General features: G+C 33.1%; 1 protein-coding gene across 7 annotated transcripts in view; it reads right to left on the bottom strand.

Annotated features, from left to right (window-relative positions):
• Positions 1-15397, bottom strand: part of LOC128229627 (uncharacterized) — a 112182-nt gene that overhangs the window by 68528 nt on the left and 28257 nt on the right. The window contains exon 1 of one of the 7 annotated variants that reach the window (XM_052941387.1): positions 13392-13542. The exons of 2 other annotated variants lie outside the window; for them this stretch is intronic. The gene's annotated coding sequence lies outside the window, so the exon portion shown is untranslated. Of the gene's footprint in view, positions 1-1732; positions 1752-2220; positions 2496-13351; positions 13543-15397 lie in introns of those variants that run through there. 4 more of the 7 variants (XM_052941389.1, XM_052941384.1, XM_052941385.1 and 1 more) reach the window with 4 other exon arrangements.

The following is a 15397-nucleotide window of genomic DNA, read 5'->3' as shown; positions in this document are numbered from 1 at the left end:
AAAACTTACAAAGGAGACATGGTCGGGATAACACACATTGGAACAACTTGCTTGATTCGAATCATATATATATTGGTGTGAGTTTGTGTGTATATATTCAATGTATTGCACTCTGGCCCCAATTTCTCGAAACTTTATAAGTCCTTTATATCAGTATTAAACTAATCTCACTAGTTTTGTTTTCCTATAATTTGTTTAATATTTTCTTTTTCTTTTTGAGATTTTAGACTTAAAATGGGAATTATGATTATGATATTCACAATGTTTCATTTATCGAAATCAAATTTAAATAAATATTTTGGGCAAGTGAAATAAGCTTCTTGAGCCGGTTATGCTTAAGATGTTTCGAAAAATTGGGGTCTGGGCTTTACAAAGGAGGAATAATTCGGATCACACTCATTGGAACAACGTGTTTGATTCCAAGCTTTATATCCAATGTATTGCAGTCTGGTCTTACATCGTCGTGATTGTTGGCAAGAAATATGAATTAAACGATCGCAAAGCTAATACTATACATCTTGTCTAGTAAATTTCAAATACATATAGTTTAAATTGTGGCAATATATAACCTAGAACGAAGACGGTTAAGGACAATGTGTTTAAATTGTATACACCGTTGCTGTAATTCCATTTATATTTATCAGTGTCGGTGTTATAACCAGTCAAAGAATCTTCTAAGTTGTTCGATCTTGTTAGAAACGTCCATTCTGCAGACCATTGGCATTTATCACCGCGTAAGAAAAAGGATTTATTGATTATTTATTATTATTTGAGTTTTTGTTTGATAAGAATATCATTTTAATTCTATTCTGAAATGAAAAACATTCAAAAGAACAAACCACACCCATAATTCAGTCAGGGAAAATGGTTAATTGCCAAAAATAAATAAAGCTACACGGTCATAGCTGAACTTTGCGTGTATTAATTGAACTATTACTTGACATTATTTAGTATTGTATAATAAAAATAAAATCAGAAGCATATAAGTAATATGCGACTGCTAAGAGCACAAGATACATGGAAGACATTCATTTTCCGAATTTCCAAATGAGACGGATACATACTTTTGTAAGTATGACAACGCAATATAAACATCACAAGGCCTATACTAGACAGGATACCACATGTGATGGCATCTCTGCTCGGAAACTAGATTACCTGTCTTCTTTGAGAATTGATTTCATCAAGTAAACATACGCAGACTGACAATCGATTTGTTTTCTTTTGTTTCTTTAATAGACATAAGGCGCAATTGATTAAAACAATCCGACCGAATAAAAGTATGCCATTGTTATAATTATATCCACATCAGTTTTAATAAATAAACATCAAGAAAAACAAATACTGGCTGTGATAAAATATTAATGAGTCTTTTGTTCCCATTCATTTGGACTAACATTCCCATTAAATAAACCTAGAAGTAAAAAACCTACAAGAACAAACAAATGATATTGGCATCAGCAAAATAAAAGCATTGTTTAATTATTTCAGGAACATGTTTTTAATAGATCGCAAATCAGGTAATTAGACATTGCTCAGACATAAATAATTTTATAACACATGAATATTATCGAACGCTATGTACCAATCGACTACATAATGTATTTCTTTGCAGATATTCGGAGAACAGCTTTGTCGCGTAATCACTTATTTGTGCACAAATAATTAAACAATGCGGGCATAAACGTCCATTATCGAGATTGTATTGTTCAATACTAATGAAAAAGATTACCTTTAAACTTTTCCGTTTTAACTTTCCATTCAACACTCTAGAGACTATACACTAAAGAGATGCACTGGCTTGAATTTCCCTGGTCATTTTCAATTAATTAATTGAAAACTATCGTTTAATGTTCATAGAGTGAACAGTAATATTTTGTTTCGCTACAGTGAATGAATACGTTTCCGATTTTAAAACGAAACCTTTGTTAATGAATAGACGACTGGCTACATTGGAATTAAATCGTTGGGTTGTCTTATTTTGTAAATTTTAATTCTATTGGTTAAGAGCCATATCATAATTGTTGATTTTACCCGATATTCTAAATTGATATTTACTAAGCACCGTTCCTTTTAATTAAAAAAAATATGTCAGTCGTTATATTAATTAAATACAAACTCAAAAACTATCATAAGGATACAATAACTTATTTCTCTACTAGATGCCAAATACATATGTTTCGTTTAATTCAGATAAACCGTTTATTTACAAGTACTTACCAGTTGGTATTAATCCTCAAACCGTTACTACTTGAAAAATAAAATACCAACTGCCGGTGATTTCACAAACACATAAACATCAATATCTGTCAAAAACCTAGGAGAACACGAACATTAGTTCCTAGTTTTTAATTATTCCTTAATGCGTAAGTTCATTCATTAATAGCGGTCAGATGGAAGGCACTGTATTTCTCACGGAGAAATATTGTAGCTGTTGTAACTGATGCACAGGATGTTCCAATAGTTCCTAGGACTTGTGCGCCGGAGTAGAGAGACTACTCAATGATGATGTCTGATAATGGAGGTTTCTGGGCCTTTTGCCTGCATATTGTTCTGAAGTGTCAGGTATGAGTATCGTTCTACAGGTGATGGATAGAATGCTATTATATAAAACATGGGAATAGGTATTGTTCCAATGAAGGTTTATAAAACAAAAACAACGTCTGAACAGTTGGAAATAGACTCGTGTTCCATGTATAAAATTAATTCGGTGAAATCAAAATTTCGATATAAAGTGATTATACTGATAGCTACTGTACTAGTATTACTGTGAAGTTTAAGCATACATATAAATATGATTACTCATAATATAATTACTTACTTGGTATGTATATCATTTTTTTCACCAATTAATATAAAACTTGGGAATGGTCTATTATTCGATGATGCAGTTGAAATTAGTTTTTGTTCATTTGTAAGCAATTCCAAATAAGATCTAGCTTTGGTTAGTACAAGCTGAAAAATACATATATTATAGTCATTTGTTGGAAAATTCCAAAATCAAGCCGACTTTGTTCCAAACAATAATAGACGGTATTGCTTCCCATATCAATCTCCGGGTGATAAACCGTTGTATGCTCATTGATAAGCGTATGATTTAACACTCATGCAATAAAACTACAGGAAGCTGCAGGAGTAAAACAATGAAGTATAAACACTGTGTAGGGGGGCACAAGGCATAATTTCAAAGAAAGTCCATGTATTTGTCAAATAAAATTTCTTCTTTTACCGTATGCGTAATATAAAAGGATGTGCAACTAGCTCGACTAATACCAGACGATTATACATAAGATTAATCTATCTTATAATTGAACAATTCTCTTATTGGCATATGATCTTAACAATTATTCAATCTACGAATAAACCAAAACAATGAGCTTGTTTATAAATGCATTTCGTTGAAATAAAGAGCAGAAGTGTATAAAGGTTTAAACGACCGGTCCGATTGGCCTTTCAATATTCCAAAAGCAGGCTTAAAACAGTATTGTCTAGTGCAGCGTTTTATTTTAATTTTATTTTAACAACTTACTAACACTGTAAAGTTTTGGAAATATACCCCATGAAATTGTGACCAAGCGGAACCTTAAACCATAAATACTATGGCTGCAATTTGCAATCACAATATACTAATTAGTCTGTTCAATTATTGAGACTCACATCCGATTGAAAAGATTGACTTTGTACGCGATAACAACGTTCTCAATCTCGTAACTGAGTGCTATTCTTTTCTCACAGACGTTTGTCATTTGTTTTTATAGTACTTCTTATACAAAAGAAATTCCTTTTGAGTTTTAAAACAGACCAACTGAAACGATATCGATTAATCAATACAAGTTTTATCTTAACATAGCATCTCAAAACAGTATTATGATTGATTAGCAGTCTTAGTCCAAAATAAAAGTCTATTTTCGTCAACAGTTTTGTACACGAAACTCACTACCTGTACTATCATGATTATAATGCTTTAATAAACCAACTTTTAAATATCTTCATGTACTACGTTTGCGCAAGATAACCAAACTTGTTAAGCGTCTGGCAGGTAGGGTTATGAAGTTGTCTGTCAATTAGTGTTTAATATTGTGAATATAAGGCTTGAATTATAGTGATTTGGAACTACATGTAATTGACAAACAAGCACAATGTTGACTTAATAATTAATGATATGGACTGGTTCTTTGGAAACACTATGGGTGAGAGAAGATTGAGATTTTACATTCAAATTTCTGCTTGTTAAAGATTAATATTTTTATTTTACTTGCAGTTGAGCAAATAATACAATTCCATTAATTTGATAATTTTTACTAACCTTCTTTAAACCAGCTAAATGTACACTTCAATACCTCTGTAACGCATTTTACGAACAAGAATGTTTTCCATTTAATACTTGAACTACCAAATATACGAATATATATAAATATATCGTACTGGTTGTTATGGAAACGTGCTTTTACATGTTTCCCTACATACACTTTTGGTTTGTCCTAATAGTCTGAATATTTAGGCTATAGAAAATTAAACACTTAATGCGAAAAACTACAGAAACAAGCTCAGTAGCCAAAAGTTTACACTTAAAATCGTTATGTAAGTTTTGAAGAGTATGATTCAATTATGTCAATAGTGATCAAGACTTCGCTTTGAAAATGTGTATACGAGGGCTGTTTTTAAATTTCTTGGACAGGCGTTGTTTTTTTAATATCAATATAGTCATGTGAAGAAACAGAGTGTGTTGATATAATCATTGCGTTTTGTAGGAACCATTGCTATTGAAACTTAGAGTATGGAACACAGAGCATTTTACAAATGTTTTGGGTACAACTTTTGGGTAATACTATAAACAAAGCTTGCATGATATAATATTCATATAAAACTATTAAACACAAAATTGATAATAAGTAGCCTGAATACCTTGACCAAAATTGGTATGTATTCATCAACATTTCACATATTGATCTGAATTGAGAAACTCATGGGTGAAAAATTCAACGTTACAAACCTTGAACTTGACGTTAAACACGTAGCAAAAATCGTTTTCATAAAGTTTGTTGCGATTAATTCTTGATATAAACCATTAAAAAAAACGTCCATTTTTTTAAAGAAAATACATATATTTTCTCTAAAATAGGTTGAAATATCATCCAATTTGCTTAAAACAAAACGTTTATAACCGTAAAACTGGTTTGAATGTACTGAAGAGGGTTTACATGAGCATTGCACAAATTCAATTTAACTATCAGAATAAGACACGCGAATTGTGTTTTATCGAAATAGGAGGTCTAACTTTCAATGAAGTGAGCATGACAGGAAGATAGCATAGCAGTCTTGACTCCATTACCTGTCAAAGTGTTCCGAGCCGGAAGGTGTGGTTGTTAAAACTGCACGTAGAAAACAATTGTATCAATATTTTTTTTTATGATTTATTTCATTACTTATACACATAAACTGGTTTACATGTTGTACATGTATTCATATTAGGATTAACTAATAACTAGTTAAATGTAAATCTTCATGTCCACAAAACTATATCGCATTTTTGTTATTCGTTTTATGATGTACAATAGCATTTTAACACATGTCTACAGCAATATATAATCGCTTCAGTGGCTCTACATATTCAATTTCACTTATATATATATATTCAGTCTTAACGCATACATCTGATAACGAGTTTGTTTTCTTCATATGATTGATATAGGTATAACAGCTCTGTATTTTATGTTAAAATTAGATTTCTGGAATTATTTACAGAACATGTAAAAAATATGCGTTCAGAAATATACACACAGTTCACATATTATCCCGTTGTCTGCAAAATTATTTGAAGGTTTACAAATCTTGTCTTCAATACTATATTTACAGATTCAACACTACTTACCAAAGGCTATATGTACGCCTAATTTTAAATATTTTGAGGGCTTAACCTCTTCTTTGCACAGTCGCATCAATGATGCACAAATTCCTCGTAAGTTTCAAGTTGCTCTTTTCCGCCGCTTAAACTTATCGAGATAGGGGTGACATTATATGCATTTTTAACTAAATCAAGGGCCATAACTTTTGCAAAGCAACACACTCCATTCAAATGGCACAACTGCACATGATGGTTAACGTTCCTCTGGCTCACATACTTGAAGAGATACGTGCGATATCAGTTAATTGAGTGCTCACTAGGGTGCAGGCAGACCCACAGCCCAAGATGAACAATAAGCTGTTAGAGTAAAGTTCCACCACTTGGAAAGAAAACATTTGGATGTCAAAGCAGTATGTATCTCTTTAGTCGATGGGAAAACAAACTAATGAAATTAAGTTTAAAACTTTTTAATTAATATCGATGGAATCCAAAAATACTGGCATAATGATTTACCGAACTTCATATGAGATATTTTTTAAGTATCCAACCAAAGTATTATACGATAATAAAATTCAGTAACCACCAAAACGAAATCAAAAACATACAAACGGCAGAGCAGAATACGTGAAGTTATAAAGTACAAAATTTCTCATTGCTGCACTCGAAAAACAACAACAGGCGGTATCATACATTTGAGCAATACTGACAAAGTGCATTCAACAATGAAGAGCTCAATAACATCTCTGTGCAAAATCTACCACAAATCATTGATGCTGAGATGAAATCGATTCACAACAAGTGTTGTTTTCATTTTTTAATTAATCATGCGGATTCGGTACATACGGACAACGAATATATTACTGGGAATTCCATATTGGAACAACTTGTTGGCTCGATCAGTGCCATATGTGCCTTTACTTCGTGCACCGAACGTTGCTATGTTAAAGGTATATATCGTCATTGACCAACTGCGTCTTTCAATCTATTACGGAATTACCGTATTGACACCAGTCAAGGTATAAGCTGGTATGCACTGACATTTCGCAATTGCACTGTGTCAGAACTGGGTCTTGTGTCAAAATAATTTATTTTGGTAGGTACACACATTCAAATAACGTTTCCAGTTAGATCACTCTTAGTGATCAGAAATTCTTCCAAAGGCAATAACATGTGTTCAATATTGTAATGCAGTTGCAAAATGATATGAAAATATCGCCACAATGCAAATTAGTTTTTCCGCAAGAATATATGAACAAAAAATGGCAAATGCCAAGTTTTACTAGTATAGCTTTTTTGTGTTGCATTTTGTTCTTTTGCTGGATCCAGTCCGAAATGTCAACAATAGGTTCAAATATAACTGGAATAACATGTTAAGAAAAGTTATATAGCTCGAATGAATGCATGGTTACTTTTAATTTTAAATTAGATTTTATCTTTACAACGCGTTTGCATTCAAATGCAGAAGTGCTTAAAAATACATATAGATGTATGATTGACACAATCAGGGATAACTTACATTGTAATGATAGCTTCTATAAACACACTTTTTTGTAAGTAGAAAGTGATTGGACGAGGCTCTAAACAAGCTCTTCGTTGAAATATTTGCTACTGGGCATGTGCACGTAGTTTCCATCAAATCTTTGAGGCCAGTTTGTTTAACATATTTCTTAAATAAAAAGTCAGCAAATACCAAACGGACTCTGTTGATTGGATTGTGCAATACAACAAATTTATATGATGGAATAAGTATTTGGATAGAAACGGATTCGTTACGAAATATGACACTAACTGCCTTTGTGTTGTTTTTTTCAATCACCACAAATGAACGCAACAAAACATAGAATTATATATGTACATGTCAGGGTCCCACAAACGACGTGACTCCACAAACGACGTGACTCCACAAACGACGTTACTCCACAAACGACGTGACTCCACAAACGGACAGGTTCTTATATATGTATAGATCAACCCGCTTTGATAAATGTGTTTCATGAAATAGATTCCCGCTAGCAGATTGTGTTCTATATTATTCCAATTACCATTTGCGATACTAGGGTTCCGTTTTTACATGATATAAATAAAGAAAACGATAAATGCAGATTTATAAACAAATGCTTGCGCACACAAAACCGATATAATACTTATATTATATACACACATATATATATTTTTATTTATTTGTTTATAACTCACTGGTAAATTGTAGAACTATTTATTTGTTTATATGCATAAAATTTTGGTTTCACAGAAATCATTTTAAATCTATATATATATATATATATATATATATATATATATATATATATATATATATATATATATATATATATATATATATATATATATATCTTGCATGTTTTTTTTTCAAAGTTGTTTTTCAGCTGAGCGCTTAAAGCATGAATTTGCAAATTCAGATTTATTGGGCAAAGAAAGTCAGATCTTCTTATCATTTATATAAATCGATCAATCTCTGACTGATACTACGTGCATTTTGTGATAGTAACGAATATTAAATAAACAAAATTTCTAACATCTTCAAAAAATTAAATAAATAGTCTAAATTATGTTGATATATGACACTAATGCTTATTTGATAACCCGAGGCACTCAATAAATACGAATGATACCTAACAACCTAACGCAATTCATTTCGTTTACATATTTTAAACTGCATCGAGTCCTAATTGTCAGTAGGTCCCATTTTAGAGGGATATACTGGATTTCGTCCCTTCTGATTTAAAGGAACAAATTCATATTTTGAATAATTCCTTTTTAAATAAACGACAGTTATCATATATTCTGGCAATTTGAAATTTCTCAACACTTTATGCACCAGTCAATTGTAACCACGGTCCCCCCAGGTCCAGGGCATAGTCGGGACTTTGAATTTCGGTCCAGCCAACCCCGGGTAAAATCCCTGCCCCGCGGAGACGAACTGATGGTTAAAACCCGGTCAAATGACCCCGCACCCCAGAGACTCTATATAAGGCCCGATCTCCGCTAAATTTGGCGCTATGGCAAAACCACTGCGGTCACCCGGCCCTGCGGGGCCACCAGGAAAGTAAAAACACGGCCCTTTTCCCCGGCTATCCCCGGACCTGGGGGGCCGTGGTTACAATTGACTGGTGCATTAAAGGTAGTTTTGGTTTTAAGCTCTACTGGCCAAAAGCCAGAAGAGCTTATGCGATGGTAATGTGTACGTAGTATGTGCGTCCGTGTGTTCCGGCGTCCGTAAACAATTGCTTGTGAACACGATATACAGTCATCAGTTTTGATTGTATCTCGATGAAACTTGTACAATATATAGATATCCATAAAAGATCGGTTCCTTTTTGAAAACCAGCCAGGTCTGCCTTGATCTGCATGTCTAAATAATGGGTCTTGAAAGTATAAAAAAATGCTATTTTTAGCTAAGTCTATTTTTAGCCAAGTCTATATGAGCGAAGTCGATTTTTAGCCAAGTTTACATGTAAAGTCACAATTGCTTGTGAATGTTTCTTCAAATTATGCCCCTGGGGTCATTACTTGCCACGCCCCCGGGTTCACAGTATACTTAAATTGGGAAATGTTAAAAACCTTTTTGTCTGAAACAGCTATGCAGATCCTTGCTTTTTCGAACACGGCTTAATTTAGTGTTCCACTACACTGGTTGTTCAAATAATGCTCCTTGGGTCAAATCTGGCACTGCTCCTGGGGTCGCAAGTTTCCTAGGGACTCATTGTTGAACGTGCCGCGTTTTCAGCTCACATATACACAACAAGTGAACTATATATATTTGTTGCCTATTACACACACATACATGCTCTGGATTGAAAATGACCACAAGAGCCATGCCAGTAGAGTATATGCCCTATTGGGCCTCTTGTCTTTTTATTTCATTTTATTATAAATAGTCAATCAAGAAATGTTATCAATTGATAACGCCTAACACTTATAATGAGAAGACATATCGTGACGTCAGCGGTGGGAGTTGTTAGGCATAGCAAAAAATGTTGGTTTACATATCATTTTCCGGGTCCTCTACGTCGACGTTGTTTAAAGAAATCTGTCTATTTGTGGAAATCCATTTTGCAGAATGTCCGTTTGTAAGGAAATGATTAAAATGACATGGGATATAAAAAAAGATATAAAGAAAGAGAATAAAAGGTAAATCTTAGCAAGGTATGCATTAACTTGAGGAAACTAAATAATAAAACAAATAATAATAAACTAAATAAACCCCAAGTACTTAAATGATTAGAGATTCCAACTCTATCTGCTGACGGAGGAATACCATTCAGAGTACCTAATGCATTTTTTTTTCAAAGATACGATGCAATCATTGTTTGAAACAACGAGCATCACACAGTCTGCCTTAGAAAATAAAAGGTTAAAACTTTGTGATCAAAGAGTTTAATAATAAAAAGCATGTACTAAGTGTACTAAAACTAGCCACAACTAAAATCAACATTATTAAAAACAAGAGGGCCATGATGGCCTTAAATCGCTTACCTGAGTAAAAGTGTTTATCCTTTCTAATCAATATAGCTTGATGTTTGTTCTCAAAGCTGTACATATGGACCAATTTTGAAAAATGTAGCTTCAAACTAAGAAAGTAGGCCAAAACGTCATCTGACAATGTCAATATTGATGTATGTTTTGATTTCTCAGGATGTCAAAAAAAATAAACAATTAGTAGCATCAAGTAAAAATGTCTCTTCTTTCATCTTGCACAAAATAGCTATCAATCTTTACATGAGAATTAAATTATTGTATTTATAAGGTGTATTCACCAACCACGTGAAAGATTTGATCACAACTTACCATACAGTGGTTAACATGTAGTTCAATGGAAGTCTGATTATTAAATTCATCATTGAGTAAAAATAATTCTTCTTAAAAATAAAAGATATAATTACTTTATTATTACTTTAACCTATAAACCTATAAAAGGACAATTATTACCTTAGAAGTGACAACTTTGAAGATGTAATAAAATTCAAAATAAAGTCCATTGTCACTAAAACTAAACATTTCAACTAAAAATAGACAATCATGCAATCGCAGAAAGGGATTTATATATAATTTAACAAAATATACAAACATTTAACCCACGGGGTGGGGCCAATTTTGTCCCCAGGGGCATAATTTGAACCAACGTGGTAGACAACTACTAGACAATGTTACACACCAAATATTTAAGCTCTATGCCTCATGGTTTGAGTCAGAATAAGCTTTTTTTAGGTAGCAATGGCAATTGTTGACGCTGGACGACAGATGCCGGACGACAGACGACGGCGGGCAGACGCCAGACATAGACGGATCACAATAGCTCACCTTTGTGCGACATATATTAGCTAATCTTTTTCTTCCAAATGATAATATTTGTAAAATATTTGTAGAAAATTACGTCACATGCCAAAACATTCCGAGCCAGCCAAAGACGGTTTTAAAGATAACATGAATCTACAAAATGTTCATAAAATCAAAGGATTAAAGCTTAGTTATATAAAGATGCTATATTCTACCCTATATTTTGTTTCAGGCATTCGTCTTCGCAAAACTAAAAAGCAAGTACTCTTCAAAGTATTGCTTTTTTATATCCACGGTTTCAATAAAATCCAATAATTCTTTGAGTGTATCTGTCCAACTACCTGCTGGAAACTTGTTTATTGGAAACCAGACTTCTTAAAACCAATTGTTTGGAATGAAATTGTATTTTCTGGCTTCCATATATTTTCATTGTGTCTTTAATTGACACATTGCATTACTACATTTTAAAGTTTGACCTTGTTCTGATCGTGTAGCGTATACAAATCAGCATTTGTACAACTGTCAAGTTAAAAAAGATCGGTATTTGTAAACTTTGTTCGCAACAGTCTTGATTGATTATTTAGATATTTAAAAATATTCTGCTTCAATTCGTATGAGTCATACCAGGTTAAATTCAAGTGTCGAACGAAGCTGTGTCCATTCAGCCATGTTCCAAGTTACATTAATGACGAATATTATTTAAAAGACAATTGACTTGGTATCGTTCATATTTCCAGCGTGTAATTATGTATTTTATAGCCATTCCGAATAGAGGAAGACCCACTACCACACGCGTCCTGTTGTTTTGTTGTAATCATTTACACTTTTATTTCCAAATCTGTATTCTAAAAGCTCTAACTTCTAAGAATAATGATTGAATGCTTTTCACTAAGGTTTTTTGTCAGAAATGCAGGAAGATTATTTGTTCATTGACTAAATAAAAGATAATGTGTATTTGTGGTTTTCTTAACGATTAAGTAAGTAGGCCGGGTAAAGTTCCTTGCCGGTTAAGAAGACCAAAAATAAATTATTTCGTTCCTTATGTTCAAGCATAAAATGCCCCGCAAATGCCTCTTTATTCGACAATATGCTTGCACTAACCTCTAAATAACTAACTTAATAAAACTAATGAATTATTTAATGCAAATGTGGCGGTTGTTTTGGTTACTCAATGGACATTTGTCGGGTTTAATCTGCCTAATGATTTTTGGTTGTCAGAGCTCTTCTGAATGAAGTGATGAAATGTGAATCTATACGTTAGCGGAGGTATGAGTCTGTACACTAAATACACATTTTAATTATGGTTGGTTTACGTTTACAACCATAATAAATGTTTGTAATTGACAAGTTAAAAGCCTATAAACAAAATGCATTCAGAGACACAGTTATTTACTTCCTCAAGTTCATGCATGGAACTAGATCATTTGTTTAAAGGAAATTGATTTTGTACAGGGAGTGCATAAGCAATACAGTTAATCTCTTGTTTAATCACGACTGTCGATATAAAAATGCTTTAAAGCGACTAGGCATCAGATGGTTCTAAGATCGGCCAATACAGTATTTCCTTAGAATAAGCCAATAATTGTCCATCCGAGCCAGAAGGAGGCCGATACTACATCATTTGACATGATTAAAACAGTAAACGAGACAATCATGTTGCGGTCTCATCTGTGTCTCGCCGTGTTTAAAAATAGCGAATAATAATTTCCCAGCTGAAATCATGTATGTTTATGAGTACACTAGGATTTAGGTGGTAGACACCCCAAGTTGATTTCTAATTGGAAAACTGCTCACAAACTGCGAAATATTCATGTGTCGTAAACGCAGTGGTACATCAAAAAGATTCAATGTGTTATACACATCGATGTCAATTATACGATTTTGACAGCCTTCTTTTGTGCGATTGTATCATCTGTTGTCTAGTCCCTTTAATGTTAATTAACAAGCAAAATATTACATTGGTGTCAGTTCTGCGAGCTCCCTTATACAGGTACTGGTAATTACTTTTAGGGGCATCTTCTTATAGGGATATTTACACTTACTATATCGTTTCCAAGTACAAAACGGTTTCGTATTTTAATTCAAAACAGATAAATAAATTACAAAATCAAAATACAATTACAATAGAAAATAGCAAAATAATGTCAATTGCATTACTTTCCCTCAAAAGATAAAAACAATTAATTGTTTTCATTCCATTTGTTTACTTACCAGTAGCTATTAATTCGCCGAATTATCTGCAAACTTTTACCTTTTGTTGGTGATTTTACAGTCACTTATAGCAATACCTTTTAACGTATGTATATGTTAAGTCCAGGTGAACAACACGTCTTCTTTTCTAAATACTCCTGCTACTCATACATCCATCAGTTCATAAATAGCGGTCAGGTTGAAGACACTGTATTTCCCACGGAGAATAGTTGTTACTGCTGCACAGGAGTAGCACGGTGACGGCTTCCAATACTTCCTAGGACTATCTCCGGGTCTTGTGCCTGCCTGTTGATCAGAAGTGTCAGGTGAGTGTATTGCTGCGATTCAGAGTTGATGGATTAAGTCGTATATCTTCTATTCTACGAAATAAACAACGTCTCTGTGTACAGCTGGTAATGGATTTGGTGTCTAAATTATTATGTAAAACATGGTAATAACATTTGATAGAAATTGATTTGGCATCCATGTTATAACGTCCCTCATACAATGGAATATATCGAAACATCGAATCTGGAGGAAACATGACTTTTTAGATGTAAACCATGATGATTTTTCAGTTATTCAATTTTTTCAAGTACACTTAAAAGCATTATTTAAGCGTTTCTTTTTCGTTCGCGCATAATGTATGCCCCAACAGCTAGCCTGATAACTATTTGCATATTGTATTCCACATGTTCAATTGCCATATAAACCATTAGATCATTGTGGTGGTAATGAGATACTTCACGGCTTACAATGTTCCATGCGACATGACCTGACGTCTTATGATGTTTATGTTAGTGCAACCTTAAAAGACACATATTCATGTTTCATTATTTAATGATAAATGCCAAAGTTGTCACCATCGATATGGCAAGAGTAACTGTTGTCAACGCGCTTGTTTTATTACTTTATTTTACCTTTCTTATCAGCATCTTTCACATTGGAATCTCAATTTGCTCTAACAGAAAAATAACAGGATTTGACTCGATAAAATATAGCTTAAAAAGAAACCCATTATGGCTCTGTATGAAAAAGAGTTTATGACAAAAAATATCAAATATAAGCGGTATGTCGTCGATTTGTTTCTATTTGAAATAACACCCAATGGGCATTCAATTTGATATAATTAACTCTAATGAAATGTGATGAAACTATTTGCATGGGTTGACTTGTGAAAAATAAAAACAAAAGCACATTGCATGCGTTCTATACCACTTTTCTTATTATAATAGTTTGTTAGAAACGATGCCAGTACAACTATGCAAACGACATGATTACTACTTCCAATATACTTTCTCCAAAATGATAGAAATCCATATGAATTATTTTTATTTAAGGATGTAATCACATTAATTTAACTATATAAACGTGATATTTTCGGAGTGCATTCTCCTCAACCACATGATAATATGAAATTATAAATGCGTAAAATGTAAGTAAGTCCAGAATGTCTCATTGTAACAATCCCACATGGCTTCCCGTACGATCTCGCATTCGAAATAGATTCCAGAATAACGTCATTGCATACGTCATTTAATATACCACCTTTGATGTATTTTAAATACCATCTGTACAGAGATTTCATTTACAAACAGAAGAAAAAAATAGAACTAGCAACAAAAACACAGATATTGTCAACTTCACGAGAGCTCAACCATGTGAATGTAACAGAAATGTCAGTAGTGATCCACAAACGCCTGTTAACGTAGCCACTTTAATTTCATTCTCCAGGCAGAGTACCATAATTATCTGGATACGAATGTTTGTACGACGGACGGAAAGTTGCAGTAGGTTCAATGAAATAGATGGGGTAAAGTAGTGCTTGTTTTGTTATTCTTATTGTCTATGTTGGCGGTTATGGCAATTCCATAAAAAACGAAAAGGAATGTTGATACACAACAAAATATAGAACTTAAACCCACATGTCAAAAATATAAACCTTGTTAAAGCCTCATCGTTATTTGTACTATGTAGGGGGCACAAGGCAAAAACATGTAATTCCTTTCAAAGAAATTCCATGTAGTTGTCAAACAAAAGTCAATAAGAACTTTTGTACCATCTGAG

This window comes from Mya arenaria, chromosome 4 (genome assembly GCF_026914265.1).
Source record: "Mya arenaria isolate MELC-2E11 chromosome 4, ASM2691426v1".
Lineage (NCBI taxonomy): Eukaryota > Metazoa > Mollusca > Bivalvia > Myida > Myidae > Mya > Mya arenaria.
Note: the sequence above shows the minus strand (reverse complement) of the source record. Positions and strands in the feature narration are given on the sequence as shown.